Source organism: Bubalus bubalis, chromosome 19, assembly GCF_019923935.1.
Source record: "Bubalus bubalis isolate 160015118507 breed Murrah chromosome 19, NDDB_SH_1, whole genome shotgun sequence".
NCBI classification, from domain to species: domain Eukaryota; kingdom Metazoa; phylum Chordata; class Mammalia; order Artiodactyla; family Bovidae; genus Bubalus; species Bubalus bubalis.
The window spans coordinates 57,528,298-57,554,929 of NC_059175.1; the positions used below are offsets into that span (position 1 = coordinate 57,528,298).

The 26,632-nt window shown below is 42.2% G+C and overlaps 1 long non-coding RNA gene across 1 annotated transcript; it reads left to right on the forward strand.

Moving 5' to 3' along the window:
- The first annotated feature begins 23 nt into the window (after positions 1-23).
- On the forward strand, positions 24-24,379 carry LOC112580647. Its single transcript, XR_003104981.2, has 3 exons — positions 24-251; positions 2,015-2,074; positions 23,451-24,379. It is a non-coding gene; the product is annotated as an uncharacterized LOC112580647 (long non-coding RNA).
- The last annotated feature ends 2,253 nt before the right edge of the window (positions 24,380-26,632 follow it).

Here is a 26,632-nt window from a genome sequence, read left to right on the forward strand (position 1 = left end):
TCCGGCTCCCCGCCCCAGCCCGGGCGCAGGCCCCGCGCGCCGCCCGCGAACTGCTGCGGAGGACGAAGGAAGGCGCGGTCTTGGCTCAATTTGACTATTGTTCTTTTCCCGGCTGGGTCCCTAATGAGTAAGATGAGCTTCCGGGTGTCGCTTGAAATCCCTTGGGTCTGCCTGCAAATACGGCCTGTGTTAGGTGTGGTGGCATTCCGAATCAACATGCGTCGGAAGCTGATTCTGTCCGACAGCTCCAGGTATGCATGCCGGCCTCCTCCTGTGGCTCCCACGTTCGGGTCTGAGGCGGGAACCGAGGAGCGAGGGAGGCAAAACTTGAAGGGGAACTTAGCAGGGAGTCAGTGCAGAGCCAAAGACATTCCTCGCCCCGGTGCGGGAGGTTTTCTGGCTCAGAACTTTTAAGAGCTTCTGAGCCAGGAAGTGTGTTCACCGCCCCCACCCCGCCCCGCCACCCCCACTCCCGTTTCTATGATTTTTTTTTCCCTTGTGGTTGGTGTTACCCTTTGTTTTATACATTACAACTTCTTTTGGAAATTTCTATGGCACTTCTAGAGTCTTAAAATGGCCTTTTGGTGTTCACTCCTTTAAATGGAAAAAGGAAATTCTTAATGTTTTATTCCCTTTCCATATAAATACCTAGAATTTTATAACATTACATCTTAGTAATGACCTGGGCATTCACAGCGTAAATTACTTTCTACGGAGGCAGGCACGCAGCACAGTTTCTGTTTATAAGTGTTGGATGTTTTAAATTAAACTTACATAAAGATACATATAATATATAAGCATTTATGATACCTGAATGGAGAACCAGAGTTTTCTTAATTACCTTTTTCTTACAAGACTTGCGACCTTATGCAGAAATTGGTAGTGACTTGACCTTCCATACATTCTCTTTGGGTAATTTCCTTTCATTTAATACTATTTTCGTTCTTAAAGATAAGCAAAAATATCATGTTTCCAAATTTTAAAATCTAGATTTATTGTTCCAGAGAGATCATGTTTTGAAGGAAAAATAAATTCATCTATTTTCAAGCACAGAACTAAGTAATTGTACCAATCACATGTCAACTGTTCTGTTGCAGGAAGGGGGACCCTTTCCAGGGCCCGAAACTGGGCTCTTGTCAAACACTAGGAAATGAATTGTCCTGAGGAGACACATGTGCTGATGAAGCAAGAGATTTTATTGGGAAAGGGCACCTGAGTGGAGAGCAGTAGGGTAAGGGAACCCAGGAGAAGAGCTCTGTCAGGCAGCAGCAGTCTCTGGTTTTATGGTGATGGGATTAGTTTCCGGGTTGTCGTTAGCCAATCACTCTGACTCAGAGTCCTTCCTGGTGGTGCACACCTCATTTGGCCAAGATGGATGCCAGAGAGAAGGATTCTGGGGGGTGATCAGACATGTGGTGTCTCCTTTTGACCTTTCCCAAACTCTTCCGGTTGGTGGTAGCTTATTAGTTCCGTGTTCCTTACCAGGACCTCCTGTCCTAAAACAACCCATGCAAATGGTTACTATGGTGTCTGGCCAGGGTGGGTGGTTCCAGTCAGTGAGCTTCCCCTAACAGTTCCAGTTCAAAGAGATCAACAACTATATCTCATCTTTTCGTATATATAATCTAGCACATTGGCCAATAATATGTGTTTCCCATGTCTGTTGAGTTAAATTATAAACTTACATCACAGGCCCTGTATAGGAAATAAGGGTGTCAAAAATGTGGAAGAGTCAAATGGGTTTTCAGAGGCTCTGCCTGAAAATATAAACTCACACTAGAAATGAATGTGTCCACGTTATCTTCATCTAGAATGGGACTCTGCTCACCTGGTCCCTGTGATTTTTTATCATCTTGTAGGAACTTGCCCTGGGTCTAACCCTGGATCAGATCATTTTTGGAAACTTCATTGGCAATTAATCCACTGTAAGCAGTGGAATGATAGATGCTTCTCTTGATATTCTGTGTTGAGTTGACAGCTTGTTATAGGCTGTTATCTCCCTCCCTCCTTTGAGGTCTACACATGAGGAAAATGCTCCCAGAAGAAACTGAAGCTCCAGCAGTTCATCTACATGGTAAGTGCCAGATGAATGCAGGTTCTCAGACCCTCTCCTCCCCATTCCTCTACTTCTCTTGAACTGGTCATTATTCAACTTAAGAGGCTCTGTCCCCTCTTTTGGTTGAATCACTTCCCAGGATCTTTATATATCAGAGCAAAGCTAACGGTGAAAAGTAAATTGTAGTGACTAACCACTTTTACCTCCTCTGAAATTAAAGTCTCTAAATACTTTTAAAGGCCTATTGCCAGCCATAGAGAGGAAGAGAGACAATCCGGTATAAAACAAAACAAAACAAAACAAAATAGAGGACTTCTCTGGTGGCTCAGTGGTAAAGAGTCCGCCTGCTAATGCAGGAGACACCAGTTCAATCCCTGGCCTTGGAGGATCCTACAAGCCTCGGAGCAACTAAGCCCCTGAGCCACAACTATCAATGCTGTGCCCCGGAGCCCAGGAGCCGCAACTACTGAAGCCCTTAAGCCCTAGGGCCCGTGCTCCACAACAAGAGAAGCCACCGCCATGAGAAGCCCTCACATCTAGAGAATAACACCCGCTCATCACTTTCTTTCTAGAAAGAAAAGCCCTGCTGCTGCTGAAAATAAAGATGCATTCACATGTATATATGGTTTACATTTCAAAACTAAGATACTATATACATGTACAATTTTAGAAAAAAATTCCTACCTTTTTGCCCAGCTGCCAAACAGAAACCCCCACCTTTTAAGCTTCTTGAGAAAAAAATAGTGGGTTTTTCCCCAATGGGTTCTCAATAACTAGCACAGGTCCTAACCCAGTGTACTCACTCAGTAAAATACTGCAGAAGAAATGAATGTTGAACAAAGACATAAAATGACTTAAGTATTGTTCCACTTTCTCTCACTGCCTTTTCTAAGAAGCCACAATCATCGAAAATATTTAAAAATAAGGCACCCCACTCCAACACTCTTGCCTGGAAAATCCCATGGATGGAGGAGTCTGGTGGGCTGCCGTCCATGGGGTCGCGAAGAGTTGGACACGACTGAGCGACTTCACTTTCACTTTTTTATTTTCATGCATTGGAAAAGGAAATGGCAACCCACTCCAGTGTTCTGGCCTGGAGAATCCCAGGGACGAGGGAGCCTGGTGGGCTGCAGTCTATGGGGTCACACAGTCGGACACGACTGAAGCGACTTAACAGCAGCAGCAGCAAGCATTCTGAGCTTCCCAGGTGGCTCAGTGGTAAAGAATTCACCTGCCAGTGAGAGAGATACAGGAGACACTGGTTTGATCCCTGGGTCGGGAAGATCCCCTGGAGGAAGAAATGGCAACCTGCTCCAGTATTCTTGCCTGGGAAATCCCATGGACAGAGGAGACTGGCGGGCTACAGTCTGTGGTGTTGCGAAGAGTCAGACATGTTTGACTGACTGAACACACGAAGAAGCTTCCTAAGTCACCCCAAAACTGAATAATAATGTACCAGGCACTGTTGTGTTTTGTTTTTTTTTCCCACCCAGTACTTTTCCTCTTTGCTCTGGAAATATCGGTTCCTGTCCTTTGGGAAACTTTCACCCATATTCCAACCCTGGGTTTCCTGTGGGACTTGCCAGTTGTGGTGGTGGTGGTCAACTTCGTGGTTAAGTGGGGGTCCAGAATCAGACTGACCCAATCAGACATCCACATCCACGCACCCCTAGCAGTAAAGGGGCAGCAAGTGCCTCTCCTGCTCCTTAGGTGGTATCAGGGCAGAGTCAGGACTTTCCCTATCATCCAGGAGTCTAGGGCCTGCCTCACCACAGTGCAGTGTCCTTGGAAGGAAAGCTATGACAAGCCTAGTCAACTTATTAAAAGCAAAGACATCACTTTGTCGACAAAGGTCTATGTTATCAAAGCTATGGTATTTCCAATTGTCATGTATGGATGTGAGAGCTGAGCACTGAAGAATTGACACTTTGGAACTGTGGTGCTGGAGAATATTCTTAAGAATCCTTTGGACAGCAAGGAGCTCAAATGAGTCAATCCTAAAGGAAATCAACCTTGAATACTCATTGGAAGGACTGATGCCGAAGCTCCAATCCTTCGGCTGTGTGATGTGAAGAGCCAGCTCATTGGAAAAGATCCTGATAGTGGGAAAGATTGAAGACCAAAGAAAGGGTGAGATGGTTAGATAGTATCACCAACTCAACAGACATGAATCTGAGCAAACTGTGGGAGACAGTGGACGATAGAAAAGCCTCACGTGCTGCAGTACATGTGGCCACAAAGAGCCAGACACGACCGAGTGACTGACAAGTAGCTAAAACTTCCTGAATTCCTGAAATGGCAAATTTATAAAAACAGATTCATGGCTGGAATCTGGAAAACAGATTCATGGCTGAATGGCTAAGGTGATTCTGAATAAACAGGGAACATGAGGGATTGTCATGGTACAGGAAATGTTCTGTATCTTGACTTTAGCCATATAGGTATCTCGGTTCTGATGTTGTACTACAGTTTTGCCCATATTTTATCATTCAGTTCAGCTCAGTTGCTCAGTTGTGTCCGACTCTTTGTTACCCCATGAATCGCAGTACGCCAGGCCTCCCTATCCATCACCAAATCCCAGAGTTCACTCAGACTCACGTCCATCGAGTCCGTAATGCCATCCAGCCATCTCATCCTCTGTCTTCCCCTTCTCCTCCTGCCCCCAATCCCTCCCAGCATCAGAGTCTTTTCCAGTGACTCAACTCTTCGCATGAGGTGGCCAAAGTATTGGAGTTTCAGCTTTAGCATCAGTCCTTCCAAAGAAATCCCAGAGCTGATCTCCTTCAGAATGGACTGGTTGGATCTCCTTGCAGTCCAAGGGACTCTTAAGAGTCTTCTCCAACACCACAGTTCAAAAGCATCAATTCTTCGGCGCTCAGCTTTCTTCATGGTCCAACTCTCACATCCACACATGACCACTGGAAAAACCATAGCCTTGACTAGGTGGACCTTTGTTGGCAAAGTAATGTCTCTGCTTTTCAATATGCTATCTAGGTTGGTCATAACTTTTCTTCCAAGGAGTAAGTGTCTTTTAATTTCATGGCTGCAATCACCATCTGCAGTGATTTTGGAGCCCAAGAAAATAAAGTCTGACACTGTTTCCACTGTTTCCCCATCTATTTCCCATGAAGTGATGGGACCAGATGCCATGATCTTCGTTTTCTGAATGTTGAGTTTTAAGCCAACTTTTTCATTCTCCTCTTTCACTTTCATCAAGAGGCTTTTGAGTTCCTCTTCACTGTCTGCCATAAGGGTGGTGTCATCTGCATATCTGAGGTTATTGATATTTCTCCCGGCAATCTTGATTCCAGCTTCTGCTTCTTCCAGCCCAGCATTTCTCATGATGTACTCTGCATATAAGTTAAATAAGCAGGGTGACAATATACAGCCTTGACGAACTCCTTTTCCTATTTGGAACCAGTCTGTTGTTCCATGTCCACTTCTAACTGTTACTTCCTGACCTGCATAGAGGTTTCTCAAGAGGCAGGTCAAGTGGTCTGGTATTCCCATCTCTTGAAGAATTTCCCACAGTTTATTGTGATCCACACAGTCAAGGCTTTGGCATAGTCAATAAAGCAGAAATAGATGTTTTTCTGGAACTCTCTTGCTTTTTTGATGATCCAGCGGATGTTGGCAGTTTGGTCTCTGGTTCCTCTGCCTTTTCTAAAACCAGCTTGAACATCAGGAAGTTCATGGTTCACATATTGCTGAAGCCTGGCTTGGAGAATTTTGAGCATTACTTTACTAGCATGTGAGATGAGTGCAATTGTGCGGTAGTTTGAGCATTCTTTGGCATTTCCTTTCTTTGGGATTGGAATGAAAACTGACCTTTTCCAGTCCTGTGGCCACTGCTGAGTTTTCCAAATTTGCTGGCATATTGAGTGCAGCACTTGTATTTTATCATACGAGGAAGCTAAATTGGGGTAAATGTGATCTTTTTGTCTTAATCATCGCAAATGCAAATAAAACTACAATTATTTCAGCATCAAGTTTTAAGTTGAAAAAAGAGGTCCTTTCACCACAAGATTTCTATGTATTCTTTCTGTACTATCATTTATAACACCTCCCATTTCTTCTTCATCCACATACGGGAGAGCCAGAACCGTAATAATCACTGATTTCTTAGTGTCAATTGGATTTACATCTGCATCTACTCAGCACTGAGTGGTTTAGGCAAAGAAGCCTAAAATGGTTCATACCCTAAACTCTGGATTTGGGAATATCAGAGGTAGAAGAGTCCATTGATGAAAGAAACTGGCCAATTGCTAAATTAGTAAATTGTCCAACGACGTTGACTTGATACAAAAAGAAAAACATAAAAGTAGAGAAATCTAAATTTCAATTGATATTCACATTTTTGTTTCTATTTTTCAGTAGCTAACTCAGTGACCTTTGAGCTACTTTAGTAAATATTGATAAATCCATACTCTGAGTAATGGGAATATATTCTTTTCTAATAGTATATTTTTAGAGTATTGAATCCAAAATCTAGCTTGATTTAAAACCCAATGTGTCCATGCATGCTGAGGCACTTCCATGGTGTCCAATTCTTTGCAGCCTTATGTACCATAGCCACCAAGCTTCACTGTCCCTGGGGATTCTCCAGGCAAGAAGACTGGAGTGGATTGCCAGGCCATCCTCCAGGGGATCTTTCCATCCCAGGGATTGAACCCCTGTCTCTTGTGTATTCTGCATTGGCAGCTGGTTTCTTTACTGCTAGCGCCACCTGGGAAGCCCTTACAAAACCACAGGGGTCTGTTTTTACTGGAGGTGGAGCCCCAGAAGAGCAGGTTAATCTTCTCCATGCACTTGGCCCTGGGAACAGACAGACTGCCAGAGCCCTGTGGAGCCAGGGGGCCAGGAACCAATTAGTGCACCTCTTCCCCTCAACTGGAGTGTTGGTTGCAAGCTTGCAAGGGATCACATTATTGCTGTAAGTCTCCCTGGAAATACTACAGAGAAAATGACTCCTCCCATGAAACCCATTTTGGGGGGAACATTCAAAGCTGCACTCCCTGAGATTAAAAAAAAAAAAAATACTGAGAATGATCATAATAAATACGTGTCTTTAAAAGGAAGAAATGAGTTTTCTTTTAAAGTTTATTTTAAAACTTTAAATAAACTAGAGTTTATTTAAACTAGAGTTTATTCACATTTATATTGACTTTTTTCCCCTTGTTAGCACACTAGGTTGTCTTCAAAAAACTAAATCACCTGCTCATCTTTATTTTCATATTTTAGATTATGGGTGGATTTGCATATTGTTACTGCAATTATGGTGGAAGGTGGCAACTCAGTTCTAAAATGGGCTTGTGATTGAAATACATGTATTAACTAAAAGAGGAAATACTGTTAATTATTATGTTTATTACCAAAATATGAAGTTGCATTCTTGACAAAACAAATACTTGTTTCAGATAGAAAATCGTGGTAAAAAAAAGATTATTATGCCCACCCTAGAACATTTAATATAAGTATTTTTACTTAAACTATAATATTAGACAAGAAAAAATGAACATGCATGAATTTTAACATTGTGCTGTTTTGAACTAAGTATTTTGCATGTCTCACTTAATGTCTGTAATTAACTTAGTGCTTCTAGACTTAACTTCATCGAGAAGACTACTGAGGCTCAGAGAAGTTGAGAAAATCCTAAAATAATGCACAGCAAGATTAGAACTGAGATCAGTTTTCAAGGTCTGTGATATTTCTCCCTATTTTTCTGCCACCAATGTCATGCCATCACAGGCCACCCTAGGCTTGGACCAATCCTGGCTTTCAGCAGAGATGCTATGTGTTTAACTTAGAGTGAAAAATCTTTTGAAATCTGCAAAATTTAATTAGACATGCATTCATTATGCCCCTTGAATCTTAACCATAGTCATAATGACTAGTGGCTAGGTATTTTAGACAAATAATTTAGATGTTATCATCATTATAAAGTAAATAGATTGCTTAATAGAATAGGCACTTTATATAGAACTCTTCAGTATCACAGTAATCCAAGTCTATGCCCCAACCAGTAATGCTGAAGAAGCTGAAGTTGAATGCTTCTATGAAGACCTACAAGACCTTTTAGAACTAACACCCCAAAAAGATGTCCTTTTCATTATAGGGGACTGGAATGCAAAAGTAGGAAGTCAAGGAACATCTGGAGTAACAGGCAAATTTGGCCTTGGAATACGGAATGAAGCAGGGCAAAGACTAATAGAGTTTTGCCAAGAAAATGCACTGGTCATAACAAACACCCTCTTCCAACAACACAAGAGAAGACTCTATACATGGACATCACCAGATGGTCAACACCAAAATCAGATTGATTACAATCTTTGCAGCCAAAGATGGAGAAGCTATACAGTCAGCAAAACAAGACCAGGAGCTGACTGTGGCTCAGACCATGAACTCCTTATTGCCAAATTCAGACTGAAATTGAAGAAAGTAGGGAAAACCACTAGACCATTCAGGTATGACCTAAATCAAATCCCTTATGATTATACAGTGGAAGTGAGAAATAGATTTAAGGGCCTAGATCTGATAGATAGAGTGCCTGATGAACTATGGAATGAGGTTCGTGACATTGTATAGGAGACAGGGATCAAGACCATCCCCATGAAAAAGAAATGCAAAAAAGCAAAATGGCTGTCTGGGGAGGCCTTACAAATAGCTGTGAAAAGAAGAGAAGTGAAAAGCAAAGGAGAAAAGGAAAGATATAAGCATCTGAATGCAGAGTTCCAAAGAATAGCAAGAAGAGATAAGAAAGCCTTCTTCGCAATCAATGCAAAGAAATAGAGGAAAACAACAGACTGGGAAAGACTAGGGATCTCTTCAAGAAAATCAGAGATACCAAAGGAACATTTCATGCAAAGATGGGCTCGATAAAGGACAGAAATGGTATGGACCTAACAGAAGCAGAAGATATTATGAAGAGATGGCAAGAATACACAGAAGAACTGTACAAAAAAGATCTTCACGACCCAGATAATCACGATGGTGTGATCACTCACCTAGAGCCAGACATCCTGGAATGTAAAGTCAAGCGGGCCTTAGAAAGCATCACTACGAACAAAGCTAGTGGAGGTGATGGAATTCCAGTTGAGCTGTTCCAAATCCTGAAAGATGATGCTGTGAAAGTGCTGCACTCAATATGCCAGCAAATTTGGAAAACTCAGCAGTGGCCACAGGACTGGAAAAGGTCAGTTTTCATTCCAATCCCAAAGAAAGACAATGCCAAAGAATGCTCAAACTACCGCACAATTGCACTCATCTCACACGCTAGTAAAGTAATGCTCAAAATTCTCCAAGCCAGGCTTCAGCAATATGTGAACCATGAACTTCCTGATGTTCAAGCTGGTTTTAGAAAAGGCAGAGGAACCAGAGATCAAATTGTCAACATCCGCTGGATCATCAAAAAAGCAAGAGAGTTCCAGAAAAACATCTATTTCTGCTTTATTGACTATGCCAAAGCCTTGACTGTGTGGATCACAATAAACTGTGGAAAATTCTGAAAGAGATGGGAATACCAGACCACCTGACCTGCCTCTTGAGAAATTTGTATGCAGGTCAGGAAGCAACAGTTAGAACTGGACATGGAACAACAGACTGGTTCCAAATAGGAAAAGGAGTTCGTCGAGGCTGTATATTATCACCCTGTTTATTTACCTTATATGCAGAGTACATCATGAGAAACGCTGGACTGGAAGAAACAGAAGCTGGAATCAAGATTGCCGGGAGAAATATCAATAACCTCAGATGTGCAGATGACACCACCCTTATGGCAGAAAGTGAAGAGGAACTCAAAAGCCTCTTGATGAAAGTGAAAATGGAGAGTGAAAAGTTGGCTTAAAGCTCAACATTCAGAAAACAAAGATCATGGCATCTGGTCCCACCACTTCATGGGAAATAGATGGGGACACAGTGGAAACAGTGTCAGACTTCATTTTTCTGGGCTCCAAAATCACTGCAGATGGTGACTGCAGCCATGAAATTAAAAGACGCTTACTCCTTGGAAGGAAAGTTATGACCAACCTAGATGGCATGTTCAAAAGCAGAGACATTACTTTGTCAACAAAGCTCCGTCTAGTCAAGGCTATGGTTTTTCCTGTGGTCCTGTATTGATGTGAGAGTTGGACTGTGAAGAAGGCTGAGCGCCAAAGAATTGATGCTTTTGAACTGTCGTGTTGGAGAAGACTCTTGAGAGTCCCTTGGACTGCAAGGAGATCCAACCAGTCCATTCTGAAGGAGATCAGCCCTGGGATTTCTTTGGAGGGAATGATGCTGAAGCTGAAACTCCAATACTTTGGCCACCTCATGCGAAGAGTTGACTCATTGGAAAAGACTGTGATGCTGGGAGGGATTGAGGGCAGGAGGAGAAGGGGACGACAGAGGATGAGATGGCTGGATGGCATCACTGACTCGATGGATGTGAGTCTGAGTGAACTCTGGGAGTTGGTGATGGACAGGGAGGCCTGGCGTGCTGTGATTCATGGGGTCGCAAAGAGTCGGACACGACTGAGCGACTGATCTGATCTGATCTGATAGAACTCTTGAAATTCTATCTGCTCACAAAGTTCCCTTTACAGCTCTGGGAAATGAAATAGCCATTTGCTCTAATTCAAAATATTATGATACTCACATACTCTACCAAACCATTGCACCTCACCCTGGATCACATTTAGCGTGCAATTCCCTATTTGTCCTTTATCAGGTGACTATCCTATAGGAGGTAAATCACACGAGACGCCACAGTAGCCCAAACCAGCATCATATGCTTAGCTCAGAGTGTTATAGCAGTCAGCCAAGTCCTAACATATTTCATTATCTGGCTTCTTAGAACACAGCAGAGTAGAAGCAAGGCATTAGAAGGAATAATGCTCAACCTGTTTAAGAAACTACAAAAAGTTACATGTTCTTAAAAATAGGGTAATGAGGAAAATCTCTAAAGGGAAGATAGAAAAACTGAATAAAGGAAAACATAAGCAAAACCAATGAAAGATTCAGGGTGATATAAGCATAAGTTATTGTCTTATATAAGGTAATATTGTTGTTGTTTAGTTGCTAAGTCATATCCAGCTTTTTGCAACCCCTTGGTCTGTAGCCTACCAGGCTCCTCTGTCCATGGGGATTCTCCAGGTAAGAATACTGGAGTGAGTTGCCATTTCCTTCTCCAGGAGATCTTCCAGACCCAGGGACTGAACCTGTGTCTCCTGCATTGGCAGACGGATTCACTCATGCCACTTGGGCAGCCCCGTAAGGTAATATTAGCACCTGTAATAGATAAATTTCCCAGTTTTAGTAACAAGCACATGTAACTAGTCCCCTGGAGATTATGCTCCACACAATGATTCAGGGATCCAGGTTTCTGCTGTCTTATAGCTCCATCAGCCACAACATTGTCTGCACACAGCTGGCTGAAGGCACAAAGAGTCAGTGGAAGTCCTGTCTCATCAGCTCTGCTCGCTTTTCACTGATGAGAACAAGTTCAGTGGCTTCATCTGGACACAAAGGAACCTGGGAAATGTAGTCTTCAGCTGACCTACTGTCCTAGCAACACCCCACACTGGGGCGGCGGGCGGGAGGGGGGACAGTAATACTGCTGAACATGCATGTAGCTTAACATTCTTGAGTAGCCCCTGAAGATAATTCTTTGTCCAACAATTAATGCACATAGCCACTACATGTCATATGCTTTGGCCAGGTCACCCAACCCACATTTGCCCTTCCTTCTCCCTTGACGTCTTCTTCTCTTTGAGTCAAAAGTTAAATACTTCTGGGAATTCCCTGGTGGTCCAGTGGCTAAGACTTTGCCTACCAACCAGAGAGGAGTGGATTCCATCCTTTTCGGGGAACTAAGATCCCACATGCCTTGGGGCCAGAAAACATTAAACAGGAGCAGTGTTGTAACCAATTCAGTAAAGACTTTAAAAATGGTCCACATCTAAAAAAAAAAATAAAAATGAAAGTTAAATACTTGCTTTCCCAGAACCCCCAGTAGTTAAGAATGGCCATATGGCCTTGCCTTGGCCAAAGAAATATAAGCAAAATTCAGTAGGAGCACCTGGAATAGATTTTTGTCATGGAAATAAAATCCAGAGATAGTTCTGCCACTATTTCTTCCCTCTTCTTTCTTCAGCTCCACTGTTTTTTGAAACTGTGGCAGCATCTTGTGAATTTCAGGGAAATGTCAGGAGAATTGTAAGGATGGTGACCTGGAGTCAGAAGACACAGAGCTTTTGAGGCAATGCCATCAGCTTCCTACTTTCAAATTCCCAGTAATGGAAGGATAGATGCTGTTACTTAAAGCCAACTGGATACCTAACAGATAGAACTTCCCTGGTGACTCAGTAGTAAAGAATCTGCCTGCAATGCAGAAGACCTGTGTTGGACCCTGGGTCAGGAAGATCCTCTGGAAGAGGAAATGGCTACCCCCTCCAGTATTCTTGCCTGAGAAATCCCATGGACAGAGGAGCCTGGTGGGCTGCAGTCCATGGGGTCGCAAGGGTTGGACACAACTTATCAACTAAACCACTGACATACCTAAGAGATAACATATTTTGTTCATTAAGAAGGAAGAAAAAGTAGAAAATATAATAATATTTCTGTCCTTATAATAATATTTCCATCTAATGTATACTAAAATACATGATGCTTAAATGAGAAATTTTAAATTACATAGAAAATATACATACACAAAACAGAAAATTTTCCACTCTATGTGCCGCTGAAAATGTCACTCTATTCATTTGCCATCATATCTAAATACACTGTTTTAGTGTATGAATTATGTACATTTATTCAACATGAAGAAATGCTATTTTCAGTGTCTTTATCAAGACTCAGTCAGTTTTTAAACTTGAAATCTTATGTCATGTGGAAAAGTTGCAAAATAACAAAGGAATATATCTTTCTCAACTATGGATATTGTAAAACTTTCCTGAAATTCAGTGTGACTTTCTTGATCAATCCTAAAGGAAATCAGAATAAATATTCATTAGAAGGACTGATGCTAAACCGAAGAGCTGACTCATGGAAAAAACCCTGATGCTGGGAAAGATGGAGGGCAGGAGGAGAAGGGGATGACAGAGGATGAGATGGTTGGATGGCATCACCAACTCTATGCACATAAGTTTGAGGAAACTCAGGGAAATGGTGAAGGACAGAGAAGCCTGGGGTGCTACAGTCCACGGGGTTGCAAAAAGTAGGACATGACTTAGCGACTCAACAACAACAGCAACAGATAATTTGTTTGAAGTGGAAACATGTGCCTTGGTTCTCTGGCAGCAGCAAATTCCCTGATATAAACAGTGTTCACTTACGTGTCCGCTTTCTCTGCAAAACTCCAAGGAGTTTCAGTATCGGTCAAGCTATCCCTCTTTCCCAGCTATAAGTGGGCACTTAGGGTGTGACTGGAAAGACTTTGTGACTTCATGTGTGTGATCTTGAGGGCTGTGAAAACTAGAATAATAGCCAATGGCCTTGTAACTAGTAATCACAGCCCAGCTGCACAAGGTTTCAGGAGAGTCCAGTGCCACCTCAGCAGGAATTCAACACTATTGCAAGTCCTAGAACTACTGCAGTGAATAACATAACATTTCTTTGCATTCACGGAGGTGGAGTCATTCATGGATTTTGTTGTTCAGTCGCTCAGTCATGTCTGCCTCTTTGCAACCCCGTGGACTCCAGCATTTCAGGTTTCCCTGTCCTTCACTATCTCCTGTAGTTTGCTCAAACTCATGGCCATTGAGTCTTTGATGCCATCCAACCATCTCATCCTCTACCACCCCCTTCTCCTCCTGCCCTCAGTCTTTCTCAGCATCAGGATCTTTTCCAGTGAGTCAGCTCTTTGCATCAGGTGGCCAAAGTATTGGAGCTTCAGCTTCAGCAACAGTTAGTGTTAGTTAGTGTTGGGCCCGGAGAAGGCAATGGCACCCCACTCCAGTACTCTTGCCTGGAAAATCCCATGGACAGAGGAGCCTGGTAGGCTGCAGTCCATGGGGTCGATAAGAGTCAGATACAACTAAGAGACTTCACTTTCACTTTTCACTTTCCTGCATTGGAGAAGGAAATGGCAACCCACTCCAGTGTTCTTGCCTGGAGAATCCCAGGGACGGGGGAGCCTGGTGGGCTGCCATCTATGGAGTCGCACAGAGTCAGACACGACTGAAGCGACTTAGCAGCAGCAGTGTTGGGGCACTCAAATGTAGGCTTGTGGGCGAACCGTACTTGGTGCCAGAAATCAGGTAAGTTTCAGGTTTCCCCGCAAGCCCCTCTGGAGCCCAGGCCAAAGGAAATAAGGGTCGCTAGTACACACCCTTCTCATGGTGGCTCTCAGAACTCAGAAAGGCCAGGCCAAAACTTGCAAGAGTATTTTAAACTTTCATGAGCATCAGAAACAAAAGTCACTCACCCAAGTTGAAAGCCAATGGATGAGGGAGTGGCTCAGTCCACTTTGGTGCATTACAGAGTCACATGACAGAAGCAGGAAGTGAGGAATTAAGAAAAAACATTCTAATCTACCACAGCCAGGATGGAGAGAATGTTGTGAATAAATGGAAACTTTCCAGGTTTGCTGGAAAAGGAGCAAAAGTCAGATTATACAGGCTTTTGTGAACATGATAATCATTTTGAACTTATTTTAATTATAATGTAAATCAGGGAACCAATTTGATATTGGTTGACCGATATTTTTCAGATCATCAGACTTTATTATGAAGAACTGACACATCATAGAAGCCCAGGGATATGCTAACAGGCATCTGCTGTAGAATAGGTGAGAGGAGTTTGACTGCTGTTAGCACAGCAGTGGGAGCTTCCCACTGCTTTTACTGGAGTATAGTTGATCTACGATGTTGTGTTAGCTTCAGGGGTATGGCAAAGTGAATCAATTGTACATCTACATATACCCACTCTTACCCACTCTTTCTGATATTAAGATGAGCTTGCTACCTGTTTTGCGCCGAGATTCTCAACCTCGATTCTTGACCTCTGCTCTTCACATTTTCAGTTCATGCATTCCTTACTTCTCTAGATCTAGAGGACCACTGACTCCTCTGACGCCGCATCTTCTATGCCTTAGTCCTTTTCTTATCTGGAGCCACCCTCTTGCTTTGTTGTCTGACTTTTCCAGCTTTTACCAGTGATTGTTTTTAACCTCTGTGGTTGGGGAAGGGAGTCTGCCAGCCCAAGTTCTGTCAAACTATTCCCCTGAATTTGTCTTGACTTCCTGCTCCCAGAGTTGCCGCTTCACTTTTTAACTCTGAGATAACTGTGACTATCCCTGGATGCTGCTGTTGCTGCTAAGTCACGTCAGTCGTGTCCGACTCTGTGTGACTCCATAGATGGAAGCCCACAAGGGTCCTCTGTCCCTGAGATTCTCCAGGCAAGAACACTGGAGTGGGTTGCCATTTCCTTCTCCAATGCATGAAAGCGAAACGTGAAAATGAAGTCGCTCAGTCGTGTCCGAGTCTTAGCGACCCCATGGACTGTAGCCTACCAGGCTCCTCCATCCATGGGATTTCCCAGGCAAGGGTACTGGAGTGGGGTGCCATTGGATAGGCAGATCCATATTCATGGGGACAGACAAACAAGTTGTAGGATGGCATGACCTAACACATCTTGCCACAGATGGTAAACTGCAGGGAGAGAACACCTCATGGATCTTCATCACAGTCTACAAGTTTAAAAGGGGTAAGAAGTTTCTCAGGAACCCCTTACATTGTAAATTGGTAGGAGCTCCAAAGAGTTGGAAATTGCTGCCTTCATCCCCCAGTGTTGCACAGATTTATTCCCAGGCACTTGGCTTACTTCGTCTGCCCAATACTTTTGCATCCCCGGAACTGTTTCTGTCAATTACCAAAGTTACTTAACATACATGTGATAATTCACCAAGCCACTTACTGAACCTCATAGTTTAATTATGGTTGTGTTTGGCTCCTCTGCAGAAGCTACTAAGCTTTGGCAGTTTGCCTACATGAATTCTTTAGTTAAGTATTTTTTATAGTGTATACAAGGCAAGTTTGATTAAATATCTCTTAATGCCTTCAAATATTCACAAGTCTTGAAAAGTGAGTAAAGCCACTGTTTTTAAACTGCAGAAACATTCCTGTTTTCACATCAGTCCTGTTCCCATCCATCCCACCAACATTTGTTGCTGTCTTCTAATACACTATTGGCTAAACATTTGCATTCTCTAAACAAAATTTTAAAGCTCCAGTAAGTGTTTCAGTTTAGCCTGACTCCAGTGTAGCAGTGGGTTTTTCAATGTAGCAAAACTATAAAATAGCAACAAAGTATTTCTGGCGAACTAACTGGCTTGCTATGAAGAGATACTACGTGCATTTTCTTTGCAAAGTGGTGCCTTCTAGTTTTATCAAACACTATTTTCTACGATGTAAGAGTTTTTTCTTTTATTTTCTCCTGACTTTTCTCACGGACTCATAAAGAATACGTATGAGGCACTTTAGAGGGATTTGAGGGTAAACAAGTGTTAGGATATGAAAGATTTGCTTCTATGGGTTACATTTTTTTAATTGGCCTTCCCCCCTTCCCAGGTGGTGCTAGTGGTAAAGAACCCACCTGCCAATGCAGGACACAAGAGACCCGGGTTCAATCCCTGGGTTGTGAAGATCCCCTGGAAAAGGAAGTGGCAACCCACTCCAGTATTCTTGCCTGGAAAGTTCCATGGATAGAGGAGCCTGGCGGGTACAGTCCATGGGGCCGCAAAGAGTCGAACATGACTGAGTGACTGAGCACACACTGTTTAGATTAGAAGCCATATGGATCACAGCCAAAGAACAATTCCTCTCTGTCTCTTTTCCTCATTTCCACCTCCTAAAAACTTTCAAACCCATGTACCTTCTTTACTTGAAGAATTTCTACTTATCATTCAAAGAACAGGTCAGATTATTTTTTTCATGTTGAGTGTACAGTAACTTCTTTCCATGCCTCTTCTGTTCAGTCACTTATTTTTCTGTTTATATTATGTCTTCTGTGTATTACTACTTACCTTTTTTGTTGGTTGTTTACATACATTTCTTCTGGATTCTGAGATTCTCAAGGGCAAAGATCCTTTTTTAAAAAATATGTTCAGTCCATTATATTCAGCATACAATAAATAAATAAATTGGTAGTACCCTGAGTAATAGAATTTGAGTTTGTTGCTTAGTGAACAGGAAAAGAAATAGAATTGACAAAAGAACAAATCAACACCTTAGCTATACTAAATACACTAAAGCAGTTGACTTTGGAGTGAAGAAGAAAGGCTACAGGAGTTCTGTCTTCCTGAGATGTGAATATTTGGTTGCGTGCATGCTCAGTGTTGTCTGACTCTTTGTGACCCCATGGACTATATAGCCCGCCAGGCTCCTCTGTCCATGGGATTTCCTGGTTAAGAATACTGGAGTGGGTTACCATTTCCTCCTCTAGGGGATCTTCCTGACCCAGGGATCAAACTTGCATCTCTTAGGTTTCCTGCACTGGCAGGCAGATTCTTTACCACTGCGCCCCTTGGGAAACTAGAAGATTGGTGGACAAACTGTATCAATACAACATCAACATTATAATCTCCTAGGAAGATCTCAGCTCATACTGGCTTTGATTTTCACCTGACAAGTGAAAGGAACTGTGACCTCAGGCCAACAAAGAAGAAACTAGGAATCGTTTCTCTTCCTCTCAGTGAGTCAACCCAACTTTGGAACCAACAAAGAAGCCCTCAGCCTCAAAAAGGAGAAAAAAGAAAGTGGTCGGGGGAATGGAAGCAATCTATCATGGTAGAACAACTTTGTTGTTGTCAGGAGGAAGAGAGGCAACCACAATTCAAGAGGGCAGAAGATGGACTTAGAGGTGGAAGTCATCACAGTGACTGGGCTACCAACACGTGCTGCGCTGGGTGCTGGCTTTCAATCACAGATGAGACATGAAGCCTGTCCTTCCAGAAGCATGGGAATTAGAGCTGATCTGTATCAATAACCTCAGATGTGCAGATGACACCACCCTCGTGGCAGAAAGTGAAGAGGAACTCAAAAGCCTCTTGATGAAAGTGAAAGTGGAGAGCGAAAATGTTGGCTTAGAGCTCAACATTCAGAAAATGAAGATCATGGCATCTGGTCCCATCACTTCGTGGGAAATAGATGGGGAAACAGTGGAAACAGTGTCATACTTTATTTTTGGGGGCTCCCAAATCACAGCAGATGGTGATTGCAGCCATGAAATTAAAAGACGCTTACTCCTTGGAAGAAAAGTTATGACCAACCTAGATAGCATATTCAAAAGCAGAGACATTACTTTGCCAACAAAGGTCCATCTAGTCAAGGCTATGGTTTTTCCTGTGGTCTTGTATGGATGTGAGAGGTGGACTGTGAAGAAAGCTGAGTGCAGAAGAATTGATGCTTTTGAACTGTGGTGTTGGAGAAGACTCTTGCGAGTCCCTTGGACTGCAAGGAGATCCAACCAGTCCATTCTGAAGGAGATCAGCCCTGGGATTTCTTTGGAAGGAATGATGCTAAAGCTGAAACTCCAGTACTTTGGCCACCTCATGCGAAGAGCTGACTCATTGGAAAAGACTCTGATGCTGGGAGGGATTGGGGGCAGGAGGAGAAGGGGACGACAGAGGATGAGATGGCTGGATGGCATCACCGACTCAATGGATGTGAGTTTGAGTGAACTCGGGGAGTTGGTGATGGACAGGGAGGCCTGGCATGCTGTGGTTCATGGGGTTGCAAAGAGTCAGACACAACTGAGCGACTGAACTGAACTGAACTGTGGCTCCATGAAAACTGGCTAAAGAAGAACTTAAGGATCACTGGACTAGAGCAGAGGATCCAGGGCACACCAGGAGAAATATGAACTCTGGCTGGTTCAAGGAGAAGAGAGTGAAAGAGTAAACAAAACCACATTTTCCAAAGGGTGTTTGTCAGACCACGATCCAGTTATGTGTTCCATGAATAAAGTTTTCTTGGACAAACAGCTTAGCAAACACTCCACAACACTGCCTCTGCTTTGTATCCAGTAAGTAAAAATTTCTGGATAATTTCTCATTATCAAAAGACAAAATATATTAAAATTTATTTCTAATTCCAATGATGACTATTGACTCTCCAGCTGGACAAGAAGGATCAGCCTTGCTTAGACTTTTCCACTCATTGGCCCCAAGTCATCCTCAGTTCAGTCACTCAGTCATGTCCAACTCTTTATGACTCCATGGACTGCAGCAAACCAGGCCTCTCTGTCCATCACCAACTCCTGGAGCTTGCTCAAACTCATTTCCAGTGAATCGGTGATGCCACCCAACCATCTCATCCTCTGTCATCCCTTTATACCTTCAGTCTTTCCCAGCATCAAGGTCTCTTCCAATGAGTCAGTTCTTCACATCAGGTGGCCAAAGTATTGGGGTTTCAGCTTCAACATCAGTCCTTCCAATGAATATTCAGGACTAATTTCCTTTAGGATGGACCGGTTGGAGCTCCTTGCAGTCCAAGAGACTCTCAAGAGTCTTCTCCAACACCACAGTTCAGAAGCATCAATTCTTTGGCACTCAGCTTTCTTTATGGTCCAACTCTCACATCCATACATGGCTACTGGAAAAACCATAGCTTTGATTAGATGGACCTTTGTCGACAAATTAATATCTCTACTTTTTAATATGCTGTCTAGGTTGGTCATAGCTTTTCTTCCAAAGAGCAAATATCTTTTAATTTCATAGCTGCAGTCACCATCTGCAGTGATTTTGGAGCCCAAGAAAAGAAAGTCTTTCACTGTTTCCATTGTTTCCCCATCTATTTGCCATGACATGATGGGACCAGATGCCATGATCTTAGTTTTTTGAATGTTGAGTTTTAAGCCAGCTTCTTCATTCTCTTCTCTCACTTTCATCAAGAGGCTCTTTAGTTCCTCTTTGCTTTCTGTCATAAGGGTGGTGTTATCTGCATATCTGAGGTTATTGATATTTCTCCTGGCAATCTTGATTCCAGCTTGTGCTTCCTCCAGTCTGGCATTTCACAATATGTACTCTGCATATAAGTTAAATAAGCAAGGTGACAATATACAGCCTTCACGTATTCCTTTCCCAAATTGGAACCAGTCTATTGTTCCATGTCCAGTTCTAACTGTTGCTTCTTGACCTGCATACAGATTTCTTAGGAGGCAGGTCAGGTGGTCTGGTATTCACATCTCTTGAAGAATTTCCCACAATTCTTTATTTCACTAACACTTTCCCCTAGCACACAATGCTTATATCTTGCAGCTCCTGAGAAGAATTTTGACCAGCTCATACAGCTCTTCTCAGGTGCCTCAGTGATGAAGAACCCTGCTGCCAATGCAGGAGATGCAAGAGATATGGATTAGATCCCTAAGTCAGGAAGATCCCCTAGTGTAGGAAATGGCAACCCATTGCAGTGTTGTTGCCTGGAGAATCCCATGGGCAGAAGAGCCTGGTGGGCTACAGTCCATGGGGTCACAGAGAGTCAGACAAGGCTGAGCAACAACACAACAGCAGCAGCATACGGCTCTTCTACTAATTAATTCACAAAACATTACTGTTAGGAGAAATTTAGAGGACCCTCATGCTTGCTAAGTTGCTTCAGTTGCATCCCGAATCTTTGTGACCCTATGGACGATAGCCAGGCCAGGCTCCTCTCTACATGGGATTCTTCAGGCAAGAACATTGGAGTGGGTTGCCATTTCCTCCTCCATAGAGGACCCTTAGCTATAAACAATTTTTGAAAATCATTCTACTGACCAATGCATTTTGAAGGAAAAAAATATGTTATCTCAATAAATAGAAATAAATCTTTAGGAAACAGATTGGTCTGCTTTCATTTTGTAATGTAAGTTTTATTCTGGATAGGAAATTAAATACTAATAGCTAATTTTAAAAGTTAATAAAGGACTTCCATGGTGATCCAGTGGGTAAGACCCCATGCTTCCATGACAGAGGCACAGGTCCCATCCCTGCTCTAAGATCTCTAAGATCCCTGCTCTAAAATCCCTGAACTAAGATCCCACATGCCACATGGCAAAAAAAAAAAAAAAAAGTTAATAACAGTCCCTAATATAAAATTATCTTTGGCTTGAAAGGTATTTTACATTTGTGTGTGTTTATTTTTTAACAAATAATATACTGAGTAGGGAACTAAGAGTATTAATGTTAAGCCTCATAAAATGATTGAAATTTACAAAAAAGTGAAATTCCTTCCTGGATTATCAAAATCTGAAGTTGAAAATTCCTGACAGGCAAGAGTATAGCTGGAATGGTCATTGGCTCCCTGGTGTGATTTTATCATCTGGAAAGACGATAGAAGTTTCATCCTGTTACCTCCCCAATGGTCACTAAAACCAGAGGCATCTCCCCATTTAATCCATTCCATGGATCGTTGAGTCCAGAATGCCACCGCTGTGCCCTCCTCCTCCCCGCACCTGCCAACCAGTCTGTGCTCCTCTCTTCAATTTGTCTTTCTTGCAGTCAGTTTTGAGCTCCTGGAAGCCAAGAACCATAGAAGAGAATGTACCATTAACCATTGAAGGATAAAAGTGGGTAGGGTAGGGAAATCACAGTATGGTCCTTCTATGTGAAGACACAGTGCAGCCACTGAAAATAGCAATTCCGGGGACTTCCCTGGTGGCCCAGTGGCTAAGGTTCCATGATCCCAATGCATGTGGCTTGAGTTCAATCCTTGGTCAGGAAACTAGATCCCACATGCCTCAGCTAAGACCTGGTGCAGCCAAACAAATAAATGTTTTTTAAAAAGGAAATAACAAAATGGCATTGAAACATGTAAAATATCATGTATGAAATGAGTTGCCAGTCCAGGTTCGATGCACGATACTGGATGCTTGGGGCTGGTGCACTGGGACGACCCAGAGGGATGGAGTGGGGAGGGAGGAGGGAGGAGGGTTCAGGATGGGGAACACATGTATACCTGTGGCGGATTCATTTTGATATTTGGCAAAACTAATACAGTTACGTAAAGTTTAAAAATAAAATTAAATTTAAAAAAAAAAAGGAAATAACATTTCCAAAGAGGTCATGTGGTTTGAAAAGTTTCAAGATATTCCTTAACAAAAACCAGTGAACCAGTGGGTATAGCAGATCCAAAGAGAAATAAGACTGCTGACAACCAGGATAGATTCATAGGTTGATAATGACATGGCTACAGTAAAACCCCAGGCTCTTATTGCTTCACATGTTGGTTGTTAGAACACTGTGTGGCATTTCTGGTTGGGTAAATTTATATGAGTGTGTTTCATATTTTATTTACATTAACTGGTAAAGTATATATGTTTCTTATTCTGTTGAAAGTATCCAGGCATACTTGTACTTTTCTTTGTCTTTAAGAGTCTGAAGTAAACAAACATACAACAATAAAAATTTCTTCTATATGCCTTCTACTGTAAAGGCATATAGGGGATTCAGATGAACCTAGTCTCAATAATGCTGTGATTCTTGGTTGGGCAAGTTCCATGTTACAAGAGACCACTTTTGATCCACCTAAAATCAGGTCTTAGGAATTGAAAAGAGGGAGAAGGAAAAGGGGAGAAGAAAATAGTTGTAAATGAGCACTGAATACTACTTTTCCATTTCTAGTCTCTCAGTAGAAAGCCTGAGAGCATCTGGTTTTCTATTAAAAAGGAAAACTGCTGAATAATATAGCCCATGATTCCATTTTTACCACCATTCTCCTACTGACAGAAATGCAAGAATTAAGTGATTGAATCCTTCCAAACAACGCTCTTCTTTTTTCTCCCCAAGAATGACTCAGAAAAACCATTTGTGTGGCACATGCTGACCATATTCAATGAGAGTCCCTGGAATGTAAGAGTCCAGTGGATTCTAGAGCATTCCAGACTTCAAGCAAGAGAAACTGCTACTATTGTCCTCTTCCCGCTTTGCCTAAGTGCCACTCAATTTTGTCACTAGTGGAATTTGTCTTAGTGAGTGCAAGTCACTCAGTTGTGTCCTGCCCTTTGTGGCCCCATGGACTATGCAGTCCATGGAATTCTCCAGGCCAGAATACTGGAGTGCATAGCCTTTCCTTCTCCAGGGGATCTTCCCAGCTCAGGGATGGGATCCAGGTCTCCCACGTTGCAGGTGGATTCTTTACCAGCTGAGCCACCGGGGAAGCCGCCAGCACATTTGTTTTAGTTGTTTACAAAAATCTCTCTGCCCTTGTTGAAGAGTAGAAGTAGAGATTTTACTACTGAGATATACACTATAGCTATTTATAGTGGGTACTTGCTATCTTTTAACTGAGAATGGCTTGGTCATTTTGAGGGATATAGACTGTTTACAATTAATTGAATGTAACTTTTTGGAACTTAGATACACATAGAGAAAGAATTTCCTGTCAGTTCCTTCCCTTCTCCCATACTTCCTCTTTTTTTTTTTTTTTTTTTTCCTTTCCAGGACGTTCCTTTTGGCTCAAAGATCACTATTAACAGAGAGATATAACACTCGGGGCTTTCCTGATGGCTCAGCAGGTAAAGAAATTCATCGGGAAGCTAACACAGGAGCCACAGGAGACGAGGGTTTGATCCCTGGATTGGGAAGATCTCCTGGAGGCAGGCATGGCAGCTCACGCCAGTGTTCTTGTCTGGGAAATCCCATGGACAGAGTTGCCTGGCAGGCTACAATCCATGGGGTCACAAAGAATGATATGATTGAAGTGACTGAACATGCACGCATAGACACTAGATACTGGATTTCATGACTGTGTTCTCTCTCCAGTGCTGCCATAGACACCTTCTGGCAGTGGCTGAAGTACTTACAAAAGAAGACTGTCTAGGCAAAGACACATTCGGTTAGTTGTGAAATTCTTCTTAAGAGGGGGAAATAAAAAAAGACGATTTTTGAGGAAGAGTGAAAATTTTGTCTGGCACCATTTTGTTTACACACCACTTTTATTCTCAATTAGTCTCAATTTTAATGGTGTTTGCTCACTTTTATTTGCTTCTGAAGGGCACTTGATCCTTTTATTGATATGAAAGCTAAGCTGATTTTCAGATCTTTTGATTGAATCTATAGCCTCTCAATTAGATGAAACTGTGGCTGAGCACACACACATCCCTGAACAAAGCATGACAAATTCAGCTTCTTTCTTTGAAATCCTCCTCTTTTATCAACATCAATGCATAATTATAGCCTCTTACTGTACCTACTCAGATGCTGATTATATTACATAAATGCTTAAATGGTTACGCAGCCTTCATGACATGTTAATTCTGTAATAGTGTTCATCTTTTCAGCTCTTAGCCATGGTGAAAAGGAAACATAATCCAAAAAGAGTGTCTGATGTGTTAATCATTCATAAATCTGAAAAATATGTGTTTGATCAAGGCCATGTCTTTTCCCTTTGAGTAATTCTTTTTTTTTTTTTTTCTTAACATCAGCAAGTTCTTCTGAAATTCACGATTGTCTTTCTGAAAGCTCTAAACAACCAGTGTTGATTTCACAACTGGCAATGACCAATACTTTCTTATTTATAGTAAATCCCAAGTTGGCATTTGCGTGGATAATCAATCTTTGTTTGTTGCTTAAACCATTCCGAGTTCCTCTGATATTTATGACTTCGATGAGTAGAAGATGCTGCATGCAAATAAGTACAGTTCAGTTACAGAAAGCAGTTGTCAGAACACATTTATATTCCAGCAGCAGAGAAGAAATTAATCTCACAGTGGCTTCAATTCAAATTGGTCTGATATTCCACTAATAAATTCCCTGCCCAGATGGAATCATTTTCTTTATCATAAATATTTTAAAACACTTGATCTGCATTAAAGTTGTACGGGACTGAAACTTATTTTAGATATTTTAAATCAAGCCCCAAAGAGAAAAAAAAATTTTTTGCTTTTTTTAGACTCCATTTTTAAAATATTTTCTTATTTTCTATGGCTTTCTCCTATCATACAAATTATTTAACCAAAGAGAAAAGCGCATCAAATGCTATTCATGTCTGATGTGGAGCACCCAAAGAAAGCATACCTTCCTACCGTGTATTAATTGTATCTCTATCATATGTTTTGATGACACCAGTCATTCTTTTAATATAGAAATAAATTCTGAAAATAGCTATTACTCTTTTCCTCCACTTATATACTCATGTGTGGAAGAAGAAGAGGGAGCAATGATTCCAGAATGTAAGCACTGAGAAACTGAGGTCCATAATCACAGAGTGGCTTCTCCAGGCAAGCACAGCAGTTAACAGCAGGGCTGGGCAGTAACACCCACACCTGTCACAGGGACGTGTGTACCTCTCATTACTTTTTGCAATTTTAAGCAACCAGTCCTGGTATGATTATTTGTGTGATTATGTGTGTGTGTGTGACAATTCCCCATTCCTCCACCCCAAACCTTGTGAGTCACTCCAGCCACAAGTCTTCCAAGAGCATCATGAGACAGTAGAGGACATGCGGGTTCATAGAAATGACTTTATACTCTTCAGGTCCCCTAGAATAAGAATCACGAATTAGGCATTTTGAAAGATTTTCCCAGTGTTCCAATGGTTAGGACTCTGAGCTTCCAATGCAGGGGTACCAAGTCCATCCGTGGTTAGAGAACTGAGATCCCACATGCCACACAGCCAAAAAAAAGGGGGGGGGTGTTTTGAGATACTCTGCTTCTAATCCAGCCATCCCTGGAGTAGATCTGTTTCTCATCCAGACTTCTTGGAGATTAGTGACCCCTCATGAATCACCTCAGTTCTATCTTTCTTCTGAATCAGTACTCTGAAATGCTCTAGGTGGTAGAGAGCCCAGAGATGAAACACACTCCCTAAGGGTGAGGTTTGTATCTTTGGAATCCTCTCTTGACTTGTATATCTGGACTTTATAGTCCACCTTGGAAAAAACTGAAGGCAACAGGAGAAAGGGTGACAGAAGATGAGATGGTTAGAGAGCATCAGCAACTCAATGGATATGAATTTGAGCAAACTCTGGGAGATAGTATGTGCTTTCTTGGTGGATCAGCTGGTAAATAATCTGTCTGTGGTACAGAAGACCTGGTTTCGCTCCCTGGGTCGGGAAGATCCCCCTGGAGAAGGGAATGATTACCCACTCCAGTATTCTTGCCTGGAGAATTCCAAGGACAGAGGAACCTGGAGAGCTACAGTCCATGAGGTTGTGAAGAGTCTAACATGACTTAGCAACTGAACAACAAGTCCACTTGGATGTCCAGATGTCTGAATTGAGAAGGGTTGATGGAATCACCATAGCCATGTTGGTCAAATAGTGACTTTCTTGAACCTGGGTGTTACTAACTTCCCAACCACTATGCTGCTCCTTCTAATGAAACATGGCAAAAACTTATCCCTGAAGAATAACCGAAAGCCAAACAGTAGAGTTCAAACTCTGAATTCAATCTTGAAACATAAGCTCCAGTATAAGACCCATGCTAAATACTACACAGAAGAAGTAAATCAGACATAGACTAAAACATTGAGAAATAGACAGGAGTTTTCCAAACAACTCTTCCTTACCATGGATTAAAAACAAATTGATATTTCACTTGCTGATTCTGTCTACATCCTGCCCACCTCTCAGATTACAGGATATTCATCGGCAAAATTGATGACTGGAAAATGCAGCCGGTGT